This window comes from Triticum aestivum, chromosome 7A (assembly GCF_018294505.1).
Source record: "Triticum aestivum cultivar Chinese Spring chromosome 7A, IWGSC CS RefSeq v2.1, whole genome shotgun sequence".
Lineage (NCBI taxonomy): Eukaryota > Viridiplantae > Streptophyta > Magnoliopsida > Poales > Poaceae > Triticum > Triticum aestivum.
Genome location: NC_057812.1, coordinates 621280581 through 621300712, shown reverse-complemented (window position 1 = coordinate 621300712; position 20132 = coordinate 621280581). Strand labels below are relative to the sequence as shown.

Here is a 20132-nt window from a genome sequence, read left to right as displayed (position 1 = left end):
CTTAACGGCAGTCCAGCACTCGCCTAAGTTTGAAAAAATCCTACCGAGTGGAGAGCAATCCTCCCACTCGGGGGCTTAGCTGCAGTCGAACACTTGCCTAAGTTCTCTCACTAAGAGACTTCACGACAGTCCAGCACTCGCCTAAGTTTGAAAAAACCCTACCGAGTGGAGAGCAGTCCTCCCACTCGGGGGCTTAGCTGCAGTCGAGCACTCGCCTAAGTTCTCTCACTAAGAGGCTTAACGGCAGTCCAGCACTCGCCTAAGTTTGGAAAAATCCTACCGAGTGGAGAGCAATCCTCCCACTCGGGGTCTTAGCTGCAGTCCAGTACTCGCCTAAGTTTGAGACCCATCCCTATCCGCAAGGATGACGAGGTGCAGGTCGACTGCAACCTTCTCCTTCGGAGCTGCGGCACAAATACAACGTTCGCTCCATCCCTATCCGCAAGGACGACGAGGTGCAGGTCGACTGCAACCTTCTCCTTCGGAGCTGCGGCACAAATACAACGTCCGCCCCATCCTTATCCGCAAGGACGACGAGGTGCAGGTCGACTGTCACCTTCTCCTTCGGAGCTGCAGCACAAATACAACGTCCGCTCCATCCCTATCCGCAAGGACGAAGAGGTGCAGTAAGCAAAGTCCATCCAAAGGCAAACACAAGCACATTCGGAGATAAACCAAATTCAGATAAATACTAAAAGGTTCCAAGCAGCGAATCAAAGGTACTCGGGCACCAAGCCCGAAGGAGTTTAACGGTTACAGAAACCACTCGGCATTCCGAAGCAAATTTAAAGTGTATCCAAGTTTCATAAGATTGTTCACTCGGCCGGAGGAGGGCTGGAAGGCTCCAAGAATGAGTCCAGATCGATCCCATCAGCGATCCGAGTGGCGGCAGCAATGAAAGTCTCCATGAAGGACTGGAAGTCGTGCTTTTTGGTGTTAGCGACTTTGATCGCAGCCAGCTTGTCTTCACGAGCCTCCTTGCAATGGACTCGCACCAGGGACAGTGCCACGTCAGCACCACACCGGGCGGAGGATTTCTTCCATTCTTGCACTCGGTCAGGGATCTCATTCAGTCGAGTCATCAGAGATTCCAGATCATTCTGAAGTGTAGCCTCCGGCCAAAGCGTTGAGTCGATTTGAGAGACAAACTCCTACAGGCGTGCGAGGTAGCTTGTGGCGCTGGCGATACGGGACTCCAGTCGGAGCACGTTCATTGCAGTTTCGTCGCAGACCGGGGAAGCGATAGGGTCCAGACCCGTCTCGACCCTTCTAGTTTCTTCGTCAAAGTCTTGACAAAGTTCTGCAGCCAAAAGTCAGTTCAATCAACCGAGCAAAATCCGATGGCAAGCATCAACACAGTCGGATTAAAAGAAATACCTCCCAGCACGAGATAAAGCTTCTTGGCGAGGGTCCTCAGATAAGCTTCTGTGTCGTTCCTCTTGCGGGTCGCAGACTCCAACTTTTCATTCAGGACGACCTTATCCTTCTTCAGGCTGGTCACTTCGCGGTTAGCTTCATTAAGACAAGACGTCAGTCTAGTCACCTCTCCTTCAAGCGTTCCGACTAAAGCAAGCTTCTTGTCTGCGAGAACGGTTTTGTCTTGGGCTGCTTTTTGCGCGGCGGCGAGGTCCGAGTCCTTCTTGTCCAGAGCCAACTTCATTTTCTCTGCGAAAGAAATAATCGAATCAAAAAAAGAGATCAAAGAGATATATTGAAGTTCAGTTGGCAATCAGTTACCTTCCATACCAGCAGCCTCGTCTTGAGCTTTTTTCAGATTTTGCTGAGCCAATTCCAAGTCTAAGTTGAGTTGCCTCTGCTTCTCTTCGAGTTCGGCAAACTTGGAGATAAGAGTACAAGACTTCTGCAGGAGGCAAGAGACAGATCAATCGATAGGTTCGAAGACAGTTCATTTTCGAGTGAATAAAACCTAAAGAAGTGGACAACAAGCTGTTCAGACCCCAGTCGACTGCCAGCAGTCGACCGCAGTCTCGGGGACTACACCCAGTGGGTGCATTTGGCGTGCCCCCACCGGTTCTGATCCGACTCGACCGGCCCGCCGGAGTCAAGTGCAAGGAGTAAAAAAAAGAGAGAGAAAGAACAATTGCACCGTCAAGAAAGAAGAACTCAGACCACAGTCGACTGTCAGCAGTCGACCGCGGTCTCGGGGACTACACCCAGTGGGTGCACTTGGTGTGCCCCCACCGGTTTTGATCCCACTTGACCAGACCGAGTGGAAGAGCGAAACTACCAAAAACGACAGCAACACCCAGTGGGTGCTCTAATTCAACGCGAACAACAGGAGATTGTGCAGAAGAAGAATTTTCAAGAACAAAAACAGTCGGAAAGTCTACTCACCTGGACGTTGGCCTGAAGGGCGGCACTAGCGTCGTAGGCAGCCTGACTGCTCTCATGCACTATCTTCACCCGCTCCATCATCATATCAGCCTATCGGATGGCTTCCGCAGCCGCTTCCGACTGGTTGTCTGGGACAGGGTAGCTAGTGAAAAAATGTGCAGACGACCCAGGTGCGGCTGCTTGAGGCTCCGTGGTGTGGAGTTGGATAGTTGAAGGAACCACAGGCGCGGTCGACCGCGTGGGATGCCCACTCGGCAAGGGTGCAGCGAACGTCACAGTGGACCTGCCCCCATCTTCAGCTTGACAGATGGGAGTAGTTGCAGTTGGTTCTTGCCGAGCCACCCTACCAGCTGTTACCTTCTTGCTCTTCCTAGGCTTAGGAGCCACATCTTCGTCGTCGTTCGGATGGTCAATGATGTTGGGTGGAGCTGCAAGACAGAACATTCGACCCCAAGTGAACCATTCGACCCTAAAAGGATCAAGAATCAAAATCGCAAGAGTTCATACCTGGGTTAGAGGTTACCGCATCCTCCATTTCCTCGTCCCGGTACTGGTATGAAGAGGTCCCTGACGTAACAGCACTGCAAAGGCCCGCATTCAATCGGTTACACCCAGTTAATCGAATCCACATAAAGGACAGGTCAGATGGTTACCCGGAGATAGTAGGAACAATCACTTTGATCCGAGGCAAAGCTTTGGGCGGTTTGGAAGAGATGGCTCTCGGCACTTTCGGCGCTGGAAGCGGCGCGACCTTGGATTGCTTTAGAGGCTTCTCAGTCGGCGTCGGGGAAGACGTCCTGGGGCGCTTCGAGGATTGCCTGATCGGCGCAACCACCAAGTCCGGAGCGTGTGCCGGGTCATGAGTGTGCTTGGACCTCCTCTCCCTGCGAGGAGGCGAGTCGACTTCTTCTTCATCGGTCGATTCATTGCTCTCCTCGTTCTCCTCGGCTTTCGAATGCTCCTCGCCGCTCTCGCCCCCGCTCCCTTCTTCTTCAGCGTCGGGGTCCTGCACTCCGTTGGGCATCGAGTACATTTCAATGAGGGCCTGAAAGGATAACAATCAAAAGACATTCAGTCGACCACAAACGGGACATCACGTGGTGAATCGGAAAGATACTTGATAAAACAGAAATATACCTGCTCCGGCTGGCGTGAGTTGTCGAATGGAATCACCCTCCTGGATCCCCGAGGGTTGTCTTTGTTGCCAGTGATTCCCCTCAACCAGTTCTCCAAGATATCCTTGCTAACCTCCTCCGGGTGGATCCGAGTGGTATCCTCGAGCCCAGAGTACATCCATATCGGATGATCGAGCGCCTGAAGAGGTTGGATGCGTCGACCGAGAAAGACCTCCAGCAGGTCCATCCCGGTCACTCCGTCGCGGACAAGCTGGACGACCCGTTCAACCAGCTCCTTGACCTGCACCTTCTCTTCTGGAACTACCTTCAGGGGAGCAGGCTTCTCCACTCGAGCCAAGGAAAAAGGAGGAACTCCAGTCGACTGGCCAGGGGTTGGCTGATCCTTGCAGTAAAACCAAGTCGACTGCCAGCCCCAGACCGAGTCAGGAAGGATCATCGCTGGGAAAGTACTCTTGCTCCTCATCTGGATCCCCAAACCACCGCACATCTGGATCACCCGCGTCCTCTCGTCACACGACTTGGCCTTTTTGACCGACTGGGAACGGCAAGTGAAGATGTGTTTGAAAAGCCCGTAATGCGGTCGACAGCCCAAGAAGTTTTCGCACATGGACACAAAAGCGGCCAGATAGACTATGGTGTTCGGAGTGAAATGGTGGAGCTGAGCCCCAAAGAAGTTCAAAAAACCCCGGAAGAAAGGGTGGGGAGGCAGTGAGAATCCGCGATCTACGTGGGTTGCTAGGAGGACACACTCACCCTCTCTAGGCTGCGGCTCGATTTCGTCCCCCGGGAGCCGAGCCGACTTGTGGGGGATCAATCCCCACTCCACCAGGTCGTCGAAGTCGTCCTGCGTGATTGCCGAGCGGATCCAGTCGCCCTGGATCCAGCCCGCCGGCAGGCCGGACCTCGACGAGGATCCGCCCCGGCTAGTCCACTTGCCCTTCGCCTTCGCGGTCGCCTTCTGCGCGCGTTCCAGCGCCGCCGTCTTATCCTTCCCCATGGTGGCGGATCGAGCTCGAGCGGAGGTCCGGCAACGAGGCGGAAGCGAGAGTGGCGGAGAGATCGGGAGAAAGAGAAGAGAGAATGGGGGCGTGCGGAGCAGAGGCCTGGCCCGAGACCTTTTATAAGGCCCTCCAACGAGTGGCTGACTAGTGGACCCAAGCGATCTAAACAAATCCCGCAATAGTCACACGCGCAGTATGTGGCGAAAAAGGTGGCGCGGGGATCGAGGAGACTTACCTAATCCGTCCCGATAACCTCGTTTCCTCCCGTCTGGCGCGCTTCCCAAAATTCAAATCCCGCGTGATCCGCGGAGAACGGAACAACCTGTCAGACTGAAGACAACACCCTCTACATCATCATTCGGAATTCAACCATGAAAGTTCACTCGACAACAACCAAGAATGGACCAAGGCGATTGAGAAAGGAGTCGACGTCGTCTCCTCAACTCATTGTTTCAGGACAAGGCATGTTCATAGCACAAAGAGTGGGTCGGAAGTGTTCTCAACCCCTTCCTCACTCAAACCCTGATCCATTCAGGGGCTAATGATGAAGTTATGTACCTAAGGTAGGGTCATGGACCTGTCCAGCATACCCTCCCCAAGGACATCTTTACAAAGAATCAGAAGCAGTCGAAGAGACATCATCATCCACTCGACCGTGGAGATGCGCTCACTCGACCACCTTGAAGACACTCGACCACCAGAAGATGAGGAACCCTCCACTCTGCAACGGTTAGGACTTAAACCATAGCATTATGAGCATTTATGACATTTACTGTAGACGTTACCAGTAACGCCTTTCCTTTATGAGCATTGAACTCTGTGTAACAGAGGGGAGCTGGGTTCCTGGCGCACTCTATATAAGCCATCTCCCTCCTCTGGGACAAGGGTTCACACTTTGGTAAACACACACACAGATATAATCCAGTCGACCGCCTCAGGGCACCGAGATGTAGGGTTGTTACTTCCTCCGAGAAGGGTCTGAACTCGTAAAACTCGTGTGTACAACTACTCCATAGCTAGGATCTTGCCTCCTCATATCTACCCCCCATTCTACTGTCAGTCCTAGATCCACGACAGCCGGGGCGTGGCAAAGAAAGCATGCCAAATCCAAAGATAATGTGATGCAACTGCTTCAAGAATGATGGTGCGCTTCTTAACATATCCCTGGTATTGCCCTTGTAAAGCCTTCGGGAAATTCTTTCTTTTTCAATGCATGCAATCAAGAGATCCAAGTAAACCTGGCCACCCTCTTGCTTCGGAGATTACTAAGAGCCTCTCGGTGTCTGCCACAATTGGCGCCCGGGTGGTGGAGCGGCGGCGAAGGCAAGAGAGAAAAAAGAAAGGAGGAAAAATGGGAAGGATGGCGCGGGGTTCGGGAAGGGTTTTTTTGGTGGTTCGGGGGTGTCGGAGTCCTGCGTGTCTGCTGTCAGGACTCTCGCGAAGCCCCCCTCCCCCACGCTTGTCTCGGGTTTGCCAAAAAAAGTACGTCTGGACCGCTCGGCGGACCGATACAGGTCCGCGTTGGATGACGCGCGGTTTGGATGTATGTGGTTGGTTTGAGGGTCCGCCTTGAAGATGCCCTAAACATGGCTACACATATTCCTTTAGATACGAAAATCTATAGAGATGGTTGCTTGCTTTTCTCTATTGGGCAGCGACACCGAAGTGTATTCTGGTTCATATTGAGACACAAGAGTCATTCAATAATGTTAGCACATGACGCTTTGAGGGTTAGACAGAAGATTCACTCGATAGGGATGATTTCTCTTCAGGGAGTGGTGATAAGTATGGTTGCACTTGAGTCACGCCTAACTGATTTAGGCCTAGGCGCTCTCTTGTCTGGCTCTGACGATGTCCCTTGATGCAGCATTTGCCTTGTACCTATCCCCAAGCTCCGGTGCCTTTTTTTCTTTTCTTCTTTTTGGGGTTTCGTTCGTTTTCCCTAATTAACCGAGAATTCTAGGTTTTTGGGTCCGGTTTTCCTTATAAATTGGATCATCTCTTTTCTTCTTAATCAAATGCAGGAACCTTCCGCTCTCGCATGAGGTTTCTTTAAAAAATCGGTTCATACGATCGTGCTCAGCGGATGGAAGGTCGTACTACATCTCAGTATATGAAGGGACAAACAACCGCTAATGCAAAATCGTGCTATTAAGTCTGTCACAGATTCAACCATGTGTCCAAAAGTTAAATGTGTGCAATCGCCAACCATTGCCCCAAATGATGAAAAGAAAACAACCAGCACTTAATCAATTGATTTTTCGTCAATCCACATAGATGCATGAGGGGGGAGGGAGGCAGGAAGTAGGCAGCGTGGCGAGGAGGGGAAGCATGGGCGCACCGATCGCGCCTATTGTGCTGCGTCCGCCAAGCACCGCCGCCGAGGGCCGGAACAGAGGGGCCCGAGGGCGGAGCCGACGACCGGGGCCTCCAAGGAGCAGAGGGATGGCCAGGACAGAGTGGACCGAGAGCTTGACTCGTTGGATCCCTAGAGGAGGACGTGACTGGCCATCTCGATGGGAGGAGGGGGTGGGACGGCCGGTGGGCCGAAGATTGGCCGCCGAAACAGGAGCGGTGGCTGACGGGGGAGGCGGCAGCCGGCGCCGGAGTGGCGCACGACGCGGTCTAGGAAAGAGCTAGAAAACTGAGCTATTGTAGGGCTAGGAGAGTGCTGCAAACTAATCATTTGTGGCACTATGATTTGATCTTGCACGTGTCCTAAAAATATCGTGATTGTGATACAAATTATCTGGTACAAGTTCCTATTTGCAAAAAGAAATCCTATGTCAAGTTTAGCTAATTCCCGATTGCAATTCAGCAGCTATGACGAGAAAACCACCAATCGTAGAAGTCAAATTAAACTAAAACAAATATCATGTAATTATTTTTTGCTTTGGGTATTTGTTTACCTTCCTGGCTTGCCCTTCGTACTCAAATACTGGCTCCGCCCGTTTCCCTCCAGCCCCTGCCCTGCATTGGCCGCCTTTTCTCGGCCTCCGGCGACCTCCACAGGTCAAAATCGAGATCGGCACCCGGCCACCGTGGATCTGTCCTCTTGCTTCTCCATCAATGCATCTGTTACGGCAAAAGAATTCTGTTGGCCAAAACCTTCCTTGTATGAAAAAACAGTTTTGTTTTAGATTTTGTTTTTGTTTTTTGAGATTCCTAAAACAGTTTTTAGGGCCCCAACTTTTACGTCAGGAAGTCTGAAGATGATCTAAGTTGACCAGTACAGTACACTTAATTAATGGCCGGGTTGGACGGTTGGCGATCACCATCGGTACCTGCTGTGGAGTCAGGTAGTACGCCGTGCGCAGGTCAGGTAGCTCCAAAGAGGATGGTGAAACGAAATAACAAGCGGCGATCGTATGTCAGACGCAAAGTTTCTTGTTTAGGCTAGCTGTAGTTGACCTTTTGGTGCCGTGCGGTTCTCGCATTGCGCTGTGCCAGTACTTCCTCCGTTTCTTTTTAGTCCGTGTATAAGATTTAATCAAAGTCAAACTTCATAAACTTTGACTAACTTTATAAAACAAAATATCAACATTCATAATATGAAGTCAGTATTACTATATGCATCATGATATCAATTTTCGTAGCATACAGGATTAGTATTGTAGATGTTGATATCTTTTGATATATATTTGGTCAAACTTTGCATCGCTTCATTTTAACCAAATCTTATATGCAGACTAAAAAGAAACAGAGGGAGTACTATACGGTAGTAAATTACCAGCACCGTTTGACATTTTGACTAACCATGTGTGGTTAGTTGGTTGCTTACGAGACTGTACCAGCACATGGACTTAATTAGTTTCAGCCGGCCGGCGTGAACGATGGGCAAAGGAATCACACAAGAAACCTAGGTATAAAATATTATCGCCGCAAAAATATTTTAAGTCTCTTTGTGCCTCCGGAGCGTCTAGATGGTATGGTGTGCAGTGCGGTGCACACGTGTATTATTTCGCCCGTGATCTTGTCCGTGCACCAGCGAAGTTGACACTGCTGTTTCCGGGCCCGGTCTGTGCTTGGCATTCAGTTGTCAGGCTCGAGCTGTGGCCACAGATAGGTTTATTCCATGAAATGACAGGGCAATGACACCATTGTTTGTTGGGCCAAGAATAATTCACAAAAGTTGCATACGAATTCTCTGCAAGCATGTCAAAGCCTGCATTTTCTGGCATCCAGGAACTTTGGTTCAAGCTGGTGAAAGTTGATTTCATCTTTTGCTTGCGTGCGTGCAGTCTAGATTCGCAATGTAATAATGCGCGCCTCCCACCAGAGACATCTGTCGAAGCAATCTTTGCTTCAAAAGGAGGAACACCAAAGGGAATCAATGCATGCACATGATCGTCAGCTGTAAAAAAGTTACTCATCGCTCCCTTTAAGAGAAATTTATCATAAGGGGATATGTTTGAAAACCTTAATTATAATATATTTAGAACAACTCAACGGGCCGATCCAAACGGACGGTGCATTTGTCCGTTTTTTATCCGTTTAGGTCGGCCGTCCGCCGGCGTCCGCCCATTTTTGCACTTGGGTCAGTAGTGCGCCCAACACATCGACCCATACCATATTCGCATCAACTTTAAAAAAAGATCCGCAGCCGATCATGCCAGCGACCATGTCCCATCATGCCGGCACCATGCCAGCGCCGGCGTACAATGCCGGCTTCAGAAATCACTACAGTTCATGCCGGCGCACTCGTCAGCCGGCCGGCACACATGCCAGCACACAAAAAAAGGTGAGACTTGAGTTCGACCACGCCATCGCGGCCCCGTGGTCATGCCAGCACACCTGACGGCATATAAAAAAGACGGCGCTCGTCGTCATAGATCACTCGTCGTCGAACTTGAGCATGTCGGCCTGCATCTTCTCGAACCACGGCCTATTCCTTGGCGACACGGTGTTGAGATCCACCTTCGTGCTCTTCACCCTGGTCATCATGCTCGCGAGAGCCACTTCTTTGGCCTTGGTCTTGGCGTTGGCGGCCTCGATCTCTAGCATCTTGGCTTGCTTCTCCGCCTCGAGCTCGAACATCTTGGCTTGCTTATCCGCGTCCATCTCAAGCCTCCTCCTTTGGATCTTCATGAAAGCGTCCATTTGCTCTGCCTTGAAACGCCGGCGCTCCTCCTCCCTTGAGTCCTTCTTGTTCATCATGCCCTCCACGCTTGCGATCAAGGCGTTGGATGCCGCATCCCGCTTGTCCTCCTTCTTGGAGTTGGTCTTCCCCCGCGGTCGTGCCGGCTCTCCCTCCCCAACCTCCTCCACGGCTTGCTTCCCCCTCGCAACTTGAGGGCGGCATATTGCGTCTTGAACTTCTCCTCGTCCTTGATGACCCGATAGCAATGGGAGAGGTTGAAGCACTTGCCGTTGTGTTGAACCTTGAATGCCTCCAAAGCTTGAAATGCCTACAAAATGTTTTCATGCAAACATATGGGCAAATGATATGCAAACGAACACGCAAGCATGAACTTGATGACACAAAAGAGGGCGGCTTGCTAGCATACCATGTCTTGCATGTCGATGCCGCTCACCGGGCGGGCCTTGACGCTCTCAAGAGTGGAGCAAAACTTGTTGCACTTTTGTTGGATCATCCTCCATCGCTTGGAAATGGACACCCACCCGCGCGTGCTCACAAGTTGGTAAGGCGAAAACTTCTTTCGCTCATGAAACTCTCGATGGACACGAATCCAAAAGGTTGAATGCTTTTGTTCGGTGCCCGTCTTGGGGTCTTGTCCAATGTCACGCCAACACTCGCAAAGAAGCTTGTCCTCGACCATCATGTATGCCTTCGTGTGCTTGCTCTTGCGCTTCGGCTTAGGACCGGCGGCTTGGTTTGCGAGCTCGTCCTCGAACAAGGGCTCCACTTCGATGTCACACTCATCCTCTTCCTCTAGCCCGTAGTCGCCCGGGAACTCGTGGTCGAGTGGGAAGCCGTCCAGGTCGATGCCGACCTGATCACGCATGAAGGCCGCCTGATCGGGATGATAGCCAGCGGCCGGCGTGAACGCCCCGCGGCCATCCTGGCTTTGTGTCTCGTCGGGATCGTAGCCAGCGGCCGGCACACCGCCCTCGAAGATGAGGTTCTGCATGTAGTCCTCGTCGACAGCGGATGGCATTCCGTCGAACAGGTTGCAGGCCTCCGGGAGCACGCCGGCCGGCGTCTGCCGTGCGCGTTTCCTCATGCCACCGGATGACTAGCCACCGGCCACCGGGGTGGCGTTGAGGTCGATGGGTGCGGGCACGGGTGTCGAAGGCACGACCATGCTCACGTCGGGCGAGCACTCTCCGGAGAGGCGGGAGGCCTGTGGGTACACGTGGAAGCCGGGCACCGGGTTGCAAGCCGACGCACGGGGCGAGTCGGGCAGCATCATCCGAGGAAACGCCGATGAGCCGGTGCTGGCCGCGGCGACAGCGGTGTTGAGGAGGCCGTGCTGGACAGGGTTTAACCCTAGCATGTAGAGCGCCTTCCTCGTTGCCGCCGTGACGCAGGCGTTGGTGACCTCCTGCTGTGCGGCGGCGGCGACGACGGCCTGTGCGGCGGCCTCATCCCTTGCGTTTGCGGCGTGCCTCTGGTCCTGCCTATTGGCCGACTCCCTTGCCCGCTGTGCGGGCGTCAGCGGCTTCTTTGGATTGGCCGCTGCAGCGGTCTTGCGCGGGGCACGAGGCTTGCCTTTTCCGGTGGGGGCGGTGGCACCGGACGAGGCGAGGGAGGCGGCGGCGTCAAGGTCGATGGCGTCCTCCATGGCGGGGTGTGGGGCGAGAGCGCGCGGGCGGAAGGGTTTTTGAGGGAAAATGAGGGGAAATGGTGGTGGCTGCCACCGACCGGCGGGCCCGGGGAAAAAAGTAGGCGCGCGCGCGTCTGTCTCGTGTCCGCTCTGACGCAAATCCAGCTTAAAAATGGGCCGGAAATGGGTCCGCAGGCGGACGCCAAGCGGACGCACGTCTGTTTAGGTCGGCGCGTTGGGCCGACTTTTGTGTCCGCGCCGACCCAAACAGACGTCAGCAGACGAAATGGGTCGCTCCATTGGAGTTGCTCTTAACCATCCATGACAACATTCCTCATGCATGATGGAACACTACTCGCTAAATGTTCAGAGAGGCTATCAAAACTAAAATTCGTAATCTCAAGTGCCACTCAATTGACCATGAAGATAATACTTAGCCTTCTACAGTCTTCCAAATGAGGAATCTGGATTCTTCAATAATCTCCAAGCCTACTAGGCCAAAAGTATCTGAGATCCCAGAAAGCCATCCCTCCAACTCCTTAGGTGTTGAAATTTGGTCTAAGCAAGTCAAGGAGTCTCCTTCTTTCCTTCTCGTCACCCCGCCAGAAATTACTAAGTAACTGAAATAACTCCTCACATTAAGCAGATGGGAATTTGAAGGCCCTCATGGCATAAATTGGTAATGTCTGAATGGCTCATTTAATTAGGGTTTTCTTATCATCACTGGAAGCAAAAATTATAATCTAGTTAGAGGGCCTTTTAAGACCTTATCTTTACTAAGTTAGAACTTACCCGCCTTTATTCTTTCCTCTGGCACCGATAACCCGAGGTACCTATCCTCAATACCGTCTGTAGTTACTTGTGAGACAACCATAATGGACATTTAATGTTCCAAACTACTACCTCTCTCTCAGTTTACAGGGCGTGCGCGTACTCTTAGGTCGTCAATTTGACCAACCTAATACAAGTCATATATTACAAAAAATATATCAATATAAACTTCAGATGTTCTATTTTCAAACGATATAATTTTTGCATTATATAGTTTATATTAGGATGATAAAATTGACAACCTAGATATACGCGTAGGACTTGTAAACTGAAACGGAGGTAGTACAATTCTCCCGGAAAATAAAAGAGCACTTTAAAGGGCTTAATAATTGAACAATCCCCTATTCGTGGAAAGACAAAATATTTTTGACAATCAAAGCTTACTGGATGGATCCCTTGAAGAACGGTAGACTATCATCCGAAACAGTGAATGCGAAATACCAGGAGCTTGTCTATATAGCCAAAAATCATGGAATTCTCCTCTAGCACATGCATCCTTGAACAACAAGGAAGGCACATCAATCACAAAAATAAATAAGCAGGGCGACAAATCATCACTTGTCTGAGTCCATGATATGAGGTAAAAGTCTCCAACAACTACCCGTTAAGTCACATTGAATATTTCGCCGATGTAACACAAACCATAATCCAAATTATTCAAACTGACGCAAAACACAAAGCCATAAGCTTGCTTTTGAATATATTCCAGTCCACCCGATCATAAGGTTTCGCAAGGTCCAACTTGTGTGCACATAACTCCCCATAATTATCTTTCAGCGTACTCAAAGAATTCATACACTCAGAAGAGACAGTGGCATTATCCGAAATTAATCTTCACTACACCATAGCATTACCTCCCCTACGCCGAAGTTGGTCAGGAAAACAATTTGGCTGCCAGTTAGTCGGTTGGGAAAGGCTATTGCGACCGACCGACATTATTTATCAGCAAAAGTCCAGTCAGAAAACCCTTTTCCGATCGACATTGCTTTGCTGACTGACTGTTTATTTTACCTTCTGCTTGCGTGCGTAGTCTATATGTAGTGACTCGCAGGGTAATATTGTGTCTCCCACTAGAGAGCTGTGTTGAAGCAATCGTTGCTTCAAAAGGATACACCTAAAAGGGAATCACGCATGCACATGATCATCGGCTAGAAAGCGTTATTCATCATATTGTTTCCAAAAAATCAAACCAACTTAATCAGAAGCGGATATTGAATTCCAAAAACGTATATGAACTGTCTACTAGTGACATCATACTTCATAAAGACTTCCCTGTCGGAAATGAACTTATTTTACAAATTCACCGAACTACACACATCTTATTTTGGTTCTACCGGTGGTATTTATTTACTTCCTCCTCTACTCTAGCTTTCATTCAGTGCAACGGAGAGTCGTGAGTACACTCCACCACTACCATTCCTGAACAAACAGAAAAAGTGCCGGTCTATGTTTATGTCGACTGAGTTTTTTGTAAGACCCAATCGATTCAGAAATGTGAAATTTCATTTCAGATTAAAAGGTATAACTTGCACCTTTTTCCCCACTCAATTGCACCTTTCCCTGGAACAAATGCAAGTTGCACTTTTCGCGAAACTATGGGTGCATTTTCGAAATCGATTGAGCCTTAAGAAAAATCTGACAATGTAACGGCGAAACATCTGTGTTTGTGAAGTCAAAACCTACCCGGAGGTACTCAAGAGAAAGGAAAACAAGCGACAAAATTTGAAACTAAAACTGAAGTTGTCTGTTCTTCGGCAGCAACTTCAACACACGCCCCCACATTGCAACGTGCCGTCGAAGCAAATGATTGTGCGTAGGGAGGGGATCTAACGCTGCCGTTGTTTTAACAACGAAACAAGAGATAAAGAATGATCAAGGTGCGGCGGACCACACACACACATGGGGCTACCAAAACATGGGGGGGCAAGAATGTCCACATGGGTAGCAGATGGGGACAAGACGCAACGGCCAGCTATCTTCGTACTACTGCTACTGTTTCTCCTTTGAAATGACGCGGCGAACATTTCATCACCACCCGCCATGGGTCTTAATTTGAGAATGATGTTGGATTTCTATGCCGGGATGGAACCCCTCTGGACGCACGCACAGTTGAGGCAAGCCATGAGCAGGGAAGGATGCAGCTCGCGTTTATCTCGACTGTTTTTTTTCCTTTTGTGTTATTCAGTGGCTGCCCTGACCTTCAGGCTGAAGATCTGAATTCTTAAGTCAAAATCCTGCCTCGTCGACCGAGCGAATCCCCGGTGATCAGCTGCCCCCCCGGTGTTTTATGACTTTGCGTGGTGGGGGTGGGGGTCCGCTTCATGCATGGGACTCCAGCCCACGGAGGGCAACAGATTACGGCGGAGTGACTGGACTAGTGAGAGCTCTGTTCAGCAGGTTTTTTTTTTGCGAAAACATTATCAGTTGAGAGGTGGGGGTCCGAGCATCTAAGGCCAGACGCCTCAAACCCTCCTCAAACGCCTGAACGGGCCGCCCGGTCACTGTTCGGTCACGTTTTTTCGATTAAAACAAACGCCTCAAATGGGCCTCAAACGCCCGGGCTGATCGGCACCCTATCTAGTCTAAATAGGGGCGGATATGGGGCGTCCGGGCACGCCCGTCACATCGGCTTGGTCCGCTATGGCCCGCAATGACCCCACTCCAGCCCCCACAAATACATGACGACCGACGAGCAAATCCTAGTCAAACTCAGTCCATACTCTCTCGACGTCTCCACTTCTCTCCCAAACCCACCTCGTCTTCCCCCGACTGCCATGTCCGACAGTAATCCGACCTACTGGAGTGGCTCAAGGCCGTCGGGGATTCCGATGGCTCATCCATTCCCAACGAGGAGGAGCTAGCGCTCCGCATTGCCCTTCACGGCTCGTTGCTAGATCGGGGTGGCATCTCCTCTTCCGGGGCGTCTGCGGTGCCCCGCGCTCCTATCGCACTCCCTTCCGGCCCCTGCCAGGCGGCACCAAGCACGGCCTGCACCTGCTCCTCCGGGGCGCCGCTAGGTGCCGTTATCGGCGAAACCGCAGCCAGAGACTGTGGGCCGCGCGTATCGGCTCGCAAAAAAGCGGGCGGCAAAGGCGGCTAACGGCCGCGGATCCAAGGGAGGATCGAGCAGATCCGCGCCATAGCCACTTCCCCCGGCCAGCGACGACGACGAGGACCTCCACACCACCACCGCCGTCGTACACGTCCGCGAAGACGAATGCCTGACGTCGTGGCCACAAAGATGCGAAGGCGCTCCGCGTGGCACTAGAGGAGTCGGAGCGGTTGGCGAGGCAACGGGCGACAGTGGCGGAGAGAGCAACACGGCTCCGGGAGGAGCAGTTCCGCGAAGCCCGTCGCATGGCGGGCATCATCTCCTCGTCCTCATCCTCCTCCGCTTCAGATAGCGACGATGATGACGGCGCACCCGGAGTAGCTAACGCCTGCGCCGAATCCAACCGCCGAGACCCTAAGGGGAAGCGTCCGGCATGGAGAAAGTGGTGAAATCCCCTCCCCTGCTAAGTGATGAACTCGGCCCACATCTTTTGTATCGGACTATGTTCTATGCCGGATTGCCATGTTCTATGCTCAAGTACATAGGAACATTGTTTGCATGATTTTATATGGACTTGGGGTCCGCTATATGAGGGGTGCGGTTGTGGAACAGAAGAAATAAGGTGCGCCCAGTCACATTGGGTGGATGCTTCCGGACGCGTCCGCAGATATATAGAGGGTCAAATTAGATGACCGCAGCTGTAGATGCTCCTATAAAATTTAAAGAGAGATCACATACGTTCCACGCCATGACACATGAACACGACGGTGATGAACGTATACTGATGTGTCCACTAACCAGCTAACCAGAAACCTGTCGTCGTGTAACCTCGCGTGCGATTTGGACGTCCGTCATGGTCCCGCCGGGTATCGCCGTCCGAGCCACCGGTGCTGACAGGACAGGCGACACCTCTCGTCTACCCGGAAAGAGACAGCGTCACGTAGACGTGTACGTACTACTCATGCACGACAAGCGGCGAACAATCCATGGTCACTAGCTTAGCTTCCAAGTATAGATTCGTTGTAAAGCTAAACATTATCTGTCCCAAAGCACCCTGACAAAACACACAGCGTGGCACTCCTCCTCCTACAGAACCACAGTACTACTACTACTACTGTACTGATCTAAGCTATCTATACAGAGACACCTCGTTTTCTACGAAGTATTAGGCCACCGGCTACCACCAAAGCGTATTCCGGCCGTCATGCTCAGGAAGGTCGTACATGGATATGAACAAGTAGTATGAAGGAAAAGACAAGTCGCGAGGGCCGGCGTGTATACATATCTTGGTAGCAGGTCACCGGTTTGACAGAAAGGAACATAACAACTCCCCCATAGAGGTTCAGCCCTGCAATATTTCCAGGTCCCTTCAGATCGAATCGGACAGCACCTGGATTCAGCAAATCTCACTGCCGCCGGGCACGAGAGAGAGCAGATCGATCTGTTGTTCTTGGGTTCCTTTCTGTAACCCTGTCACTGTTTTTATTTTGTTTTTTTGATGAACTGTGTAATCCTGTCACTGTTGATCGAGAAAAATAAACAGCTTACTCATGTGATGCCCACATATCTCCTTTTATCTGAAACCAGCCATACAATGACACGGTTAGTACCTTGATTGCATGGCTTGACCGGCTCGATCAGGGGTGTCAATTCTGATGCAAACATTCGTGAACTGACGACTTGGACTGCAAGTTTTGTCACTGCAGAAAAAGGTTGATCTGCCTGGACGTTTGGCTCCTGGCTCCTGATCCGTCCTTCAGTCCCGAGTGAACGACAGAGCAGTGCTTGATTGCTTAGGGCATCTCCACTAGTCCCCTCAAGAAGCCCTCCCCAGGCATTTTTTCACCGCCAGCGAGGAAAATTCCTCCCACTCGTCACCCTAAGAGCACAGATTCCGCCGGATTCGAGAAAAAATACTGCCGGCACGCGCAGGCGAAACCCAGCCCCCCGGGAGGCAGCTGGGGACGCCGGCGCTCTCATTTTGCATGCAAATGGCCCACTTTCAGTCTCCCAACACCCTCTCTCCTCTCTCTCTCTCCCTCTCTTTTCTGCAGGCCCCACCCACGTGCTCACACTCCTCCATCCCCCACCCACCGAAGCAGGCACGCACGGGACGGGACGGGCGCGGCGAGCAGGGCGTCGGAGCTGGGGCACGGGCGAGGCGTCACGGCGGGCGGGCGCCGGAGCTCGCGGGGAGGGAGGGCGCCGGAGCAGGGAGGCGGGTAGCTCGCGGGGAGGGAGCCAGAGCAAGGAGGCGGTGAGCTCGCGGGGAGGGCACCGGGCGCGGAGGCCACGGAGATGCAGCCGCGGAGCCGGGGCGGTGCTGCAGCCGGAGGTACGCGGCCACCTCCCGCAGCACGGCGTGCTCGCCGCGGGCAGCCTCCTCCGCTCCCCCGTCCACGCTGCTCACGGGTCGAGCTCCAGCCCCACGCGCGCGGGCGTGGTCTTCCTCCTCGTCGCCCGGCCAGAGCAACGCGGGGCAGGCCGTGGAGCAGAGCGGGGCCGGCCGGGAGGATGCGGCCGTCCGGGCCCGAGGCGACGAAGTCGATGGCGTTGGCGGAGTGGGTCGGCGGCGAAGAGCGCGGCCAGCTCGGCAAGTTTGAGGTCGGCGTGGAGGGTGTAGGAGAGCAGCGCGGGGCAGGCCGTGGAGCAGAGCGGGTCGGCGGTGTAGGAGAGCAGCGCGAGGCGCATGGCTCAAGCATCACGGGCTTGGACACGGCGTCGGACGGCCCCGTGCAGGCGACCGCAGCGAGGAGGAGCAGGAGGAGGAGGTGGGTCGGGGAACGCGCCGTCGCCGTCGCCGGCCAACCTGCCGGAGCCGTGGCCGCGCTTCATCGCCATCCGCTAGCCAGGGGCGGTTCACGTGGTGATGGTGGCTGGGTACGGCAACGAGTGGATAAATATCCACCCCAGGCTTAGTTTTTCGCCGGCAGCCCCCCAGGCGGTGGAAAAAATGCCTCCTGGGGGGGCCAACGGCTGGAGATGCCCTTAGCTGCTTGAGAAGATATACGTGATCCTGAGTACTGTTTCGACTCGCGTAGCATCCTTTTCACAACTGTCCGGTTTGGATGCCGCGGTCACTCACTCGCCTGTGACCATTGGGCAAGTGGTGCCCCCAGGTGGAGATGTTGTTGGGACTGATGCGTTGGCACCTTGTTTCGATGCTCTCTTTGCAAAAAAGCTTTGCAACTTGCTATCTAGCTTGGAGGCGGCTAGCCCTGGGTCTGGTAAGGCGGTTGCGTGCATCCTGACCGGAAAGTTTAACGAAGACAAGATCAAGAAGGTGGAGAAGTCTCTCAAAAGCAAAAACAAGAAGAGTGATGCCTTAGGGAAGGCGTCTGCAGCTGCTTAATGGTTGCTCCTTGGTCTTTTAGGCCGTTCTCACGGTTCAGCTTATCATCGTGGTTTAGGGGGGGGGGGGGGGCTTTTGTCTACTTCCGTGGTGTTCTTTTTGGGATTCCTTTGCGATGTAGCTGCGTGTGGGCTTGGGTCTGTTGCATGTTGGCAATGTATGTAGGGTCGGCGGTGCGATCACGGGGTTTTAGACTTTGGGAGTAGTCCGCATGTGGTTTGTTTGTATTGGTTTTACCCCGGTTTTCCATTAATTAACTGGACAACTTTTTTTTTCTTAATTAATTGATGAGGCAAATCTTTTGCTTCCGTTTTGAAAAAAATAATGTTGATGACTGTCCTTATCTGTCGTTTTTGCTTAAATTTCCCTGTCTAATTATCGCTGTTGATAAGCTAATTGTTTGTCTGTACTCGGCGGTGTAAACAGACTTCCGTGTCTCTTCTCAGAGGATAGCCAGAGAATTATCTACCTGAAAACGATGATCTTTTTTTCCCTTTGCGACAGAGAAAAGTATGATCTGCAAAGTCAATTTACAGAGTTTAGGTGCAATTGTTTTTGAAATGTACTATACGTGCGCTGCACCTTTTGCCAAACTCAGGCCTCCTTTGGTTTGTAAGAATCTCATAGAATTTCTATAGGATAGGATTTGCATAGAAAAATTTCCTTTGAAGCCCTTTGGTTTGTAGGAATGAATTCCTATTCCTATGTAGGATAGGAATCAATCCTTCACATTTTAGAGAAAAAAACATTAGCTAAGATTCAATAAAAAAATTCCTATCCTATGCATCAAATGACATCTCTTTCTTTATAGAAATTGAGATGCATGTCATCCCACTTTCTATAATTTTTCTATTCCTATAACATTCATATCCTATGAAGCGAAGGAGGCCTCAACTTGCATTTCCTAGATAGACTGATACTTAAGAAAACTCCCAGTCAACTTAAAATTAGCAAAATAAATAAATAAATACAAGAGGTGTAGATCGAAGTGTATGTCCCTGACCAACAATCTCAACATGTCCCCCACATTTCAACGTGGCGTCGAAGCAAATGATTGCGCATAGGGAATCTAGCGCTGCCGTTGTTTTTTATAACAAGAAAACAAAAGATAAAAGAAAGATTAAGGTGCGGCGGACCACACACGGGGGCTACCCAAACACGGGGGGCAAGAATATCCACATGCGTTGCATCCCTGCACAGCGCAGCACAGCACAGTGGATGGGGACAATGTGCAACGGCCGGCTGCTAGCTTTGTAGCAGTACTACTCCGAATCGTTTGCTGCATCATTTGGGTGTTAATTTTGGATTATGAATTCTTCAAGTGAAAAATGATGTCGATTATGAATCCATGGATGTGCTCTTCAGTTGCCTGGCCTGAAGATCAGTATTTCTCAAGTCAAAAATCCTTTGGATCGCTAATGTCTGGCTGGCCAGCCAATGCGACTGGGCCCACAAACCGAAGCCGATGATCGTGGGGTGTGGGTCCGCTCTAAGCATGGGAGTGGGTCCCGCGGAGCGCCTTGTAGATTGCGAATACCATGGATGCTGCTCTGTCCATCCATGCACGCAGCAGAACGAAGAAGCCTTTATCAGTTGAGAGGCTGTGTGTCGAGATTTGAAGAGAGGAGAAGACGGACGTCGACGCCATGACACGTCGCCGGTGATGCGTCCACTGAC

At 51.7% G+C, this 20132-nt stretch overlaps 1 pseudogene; it reads right to left on the bottom strand.

The window, feature by feature from the left end:
• Window positions 1–10254: 10254 nt before the first annotated feature.
• Window positions 10255–11238, bottom strand: LOC123153580 (uncharacterized; annotated as a pseudogene).
• Window positions 11239–20132: the final 8894 nt, after the last annotated feature.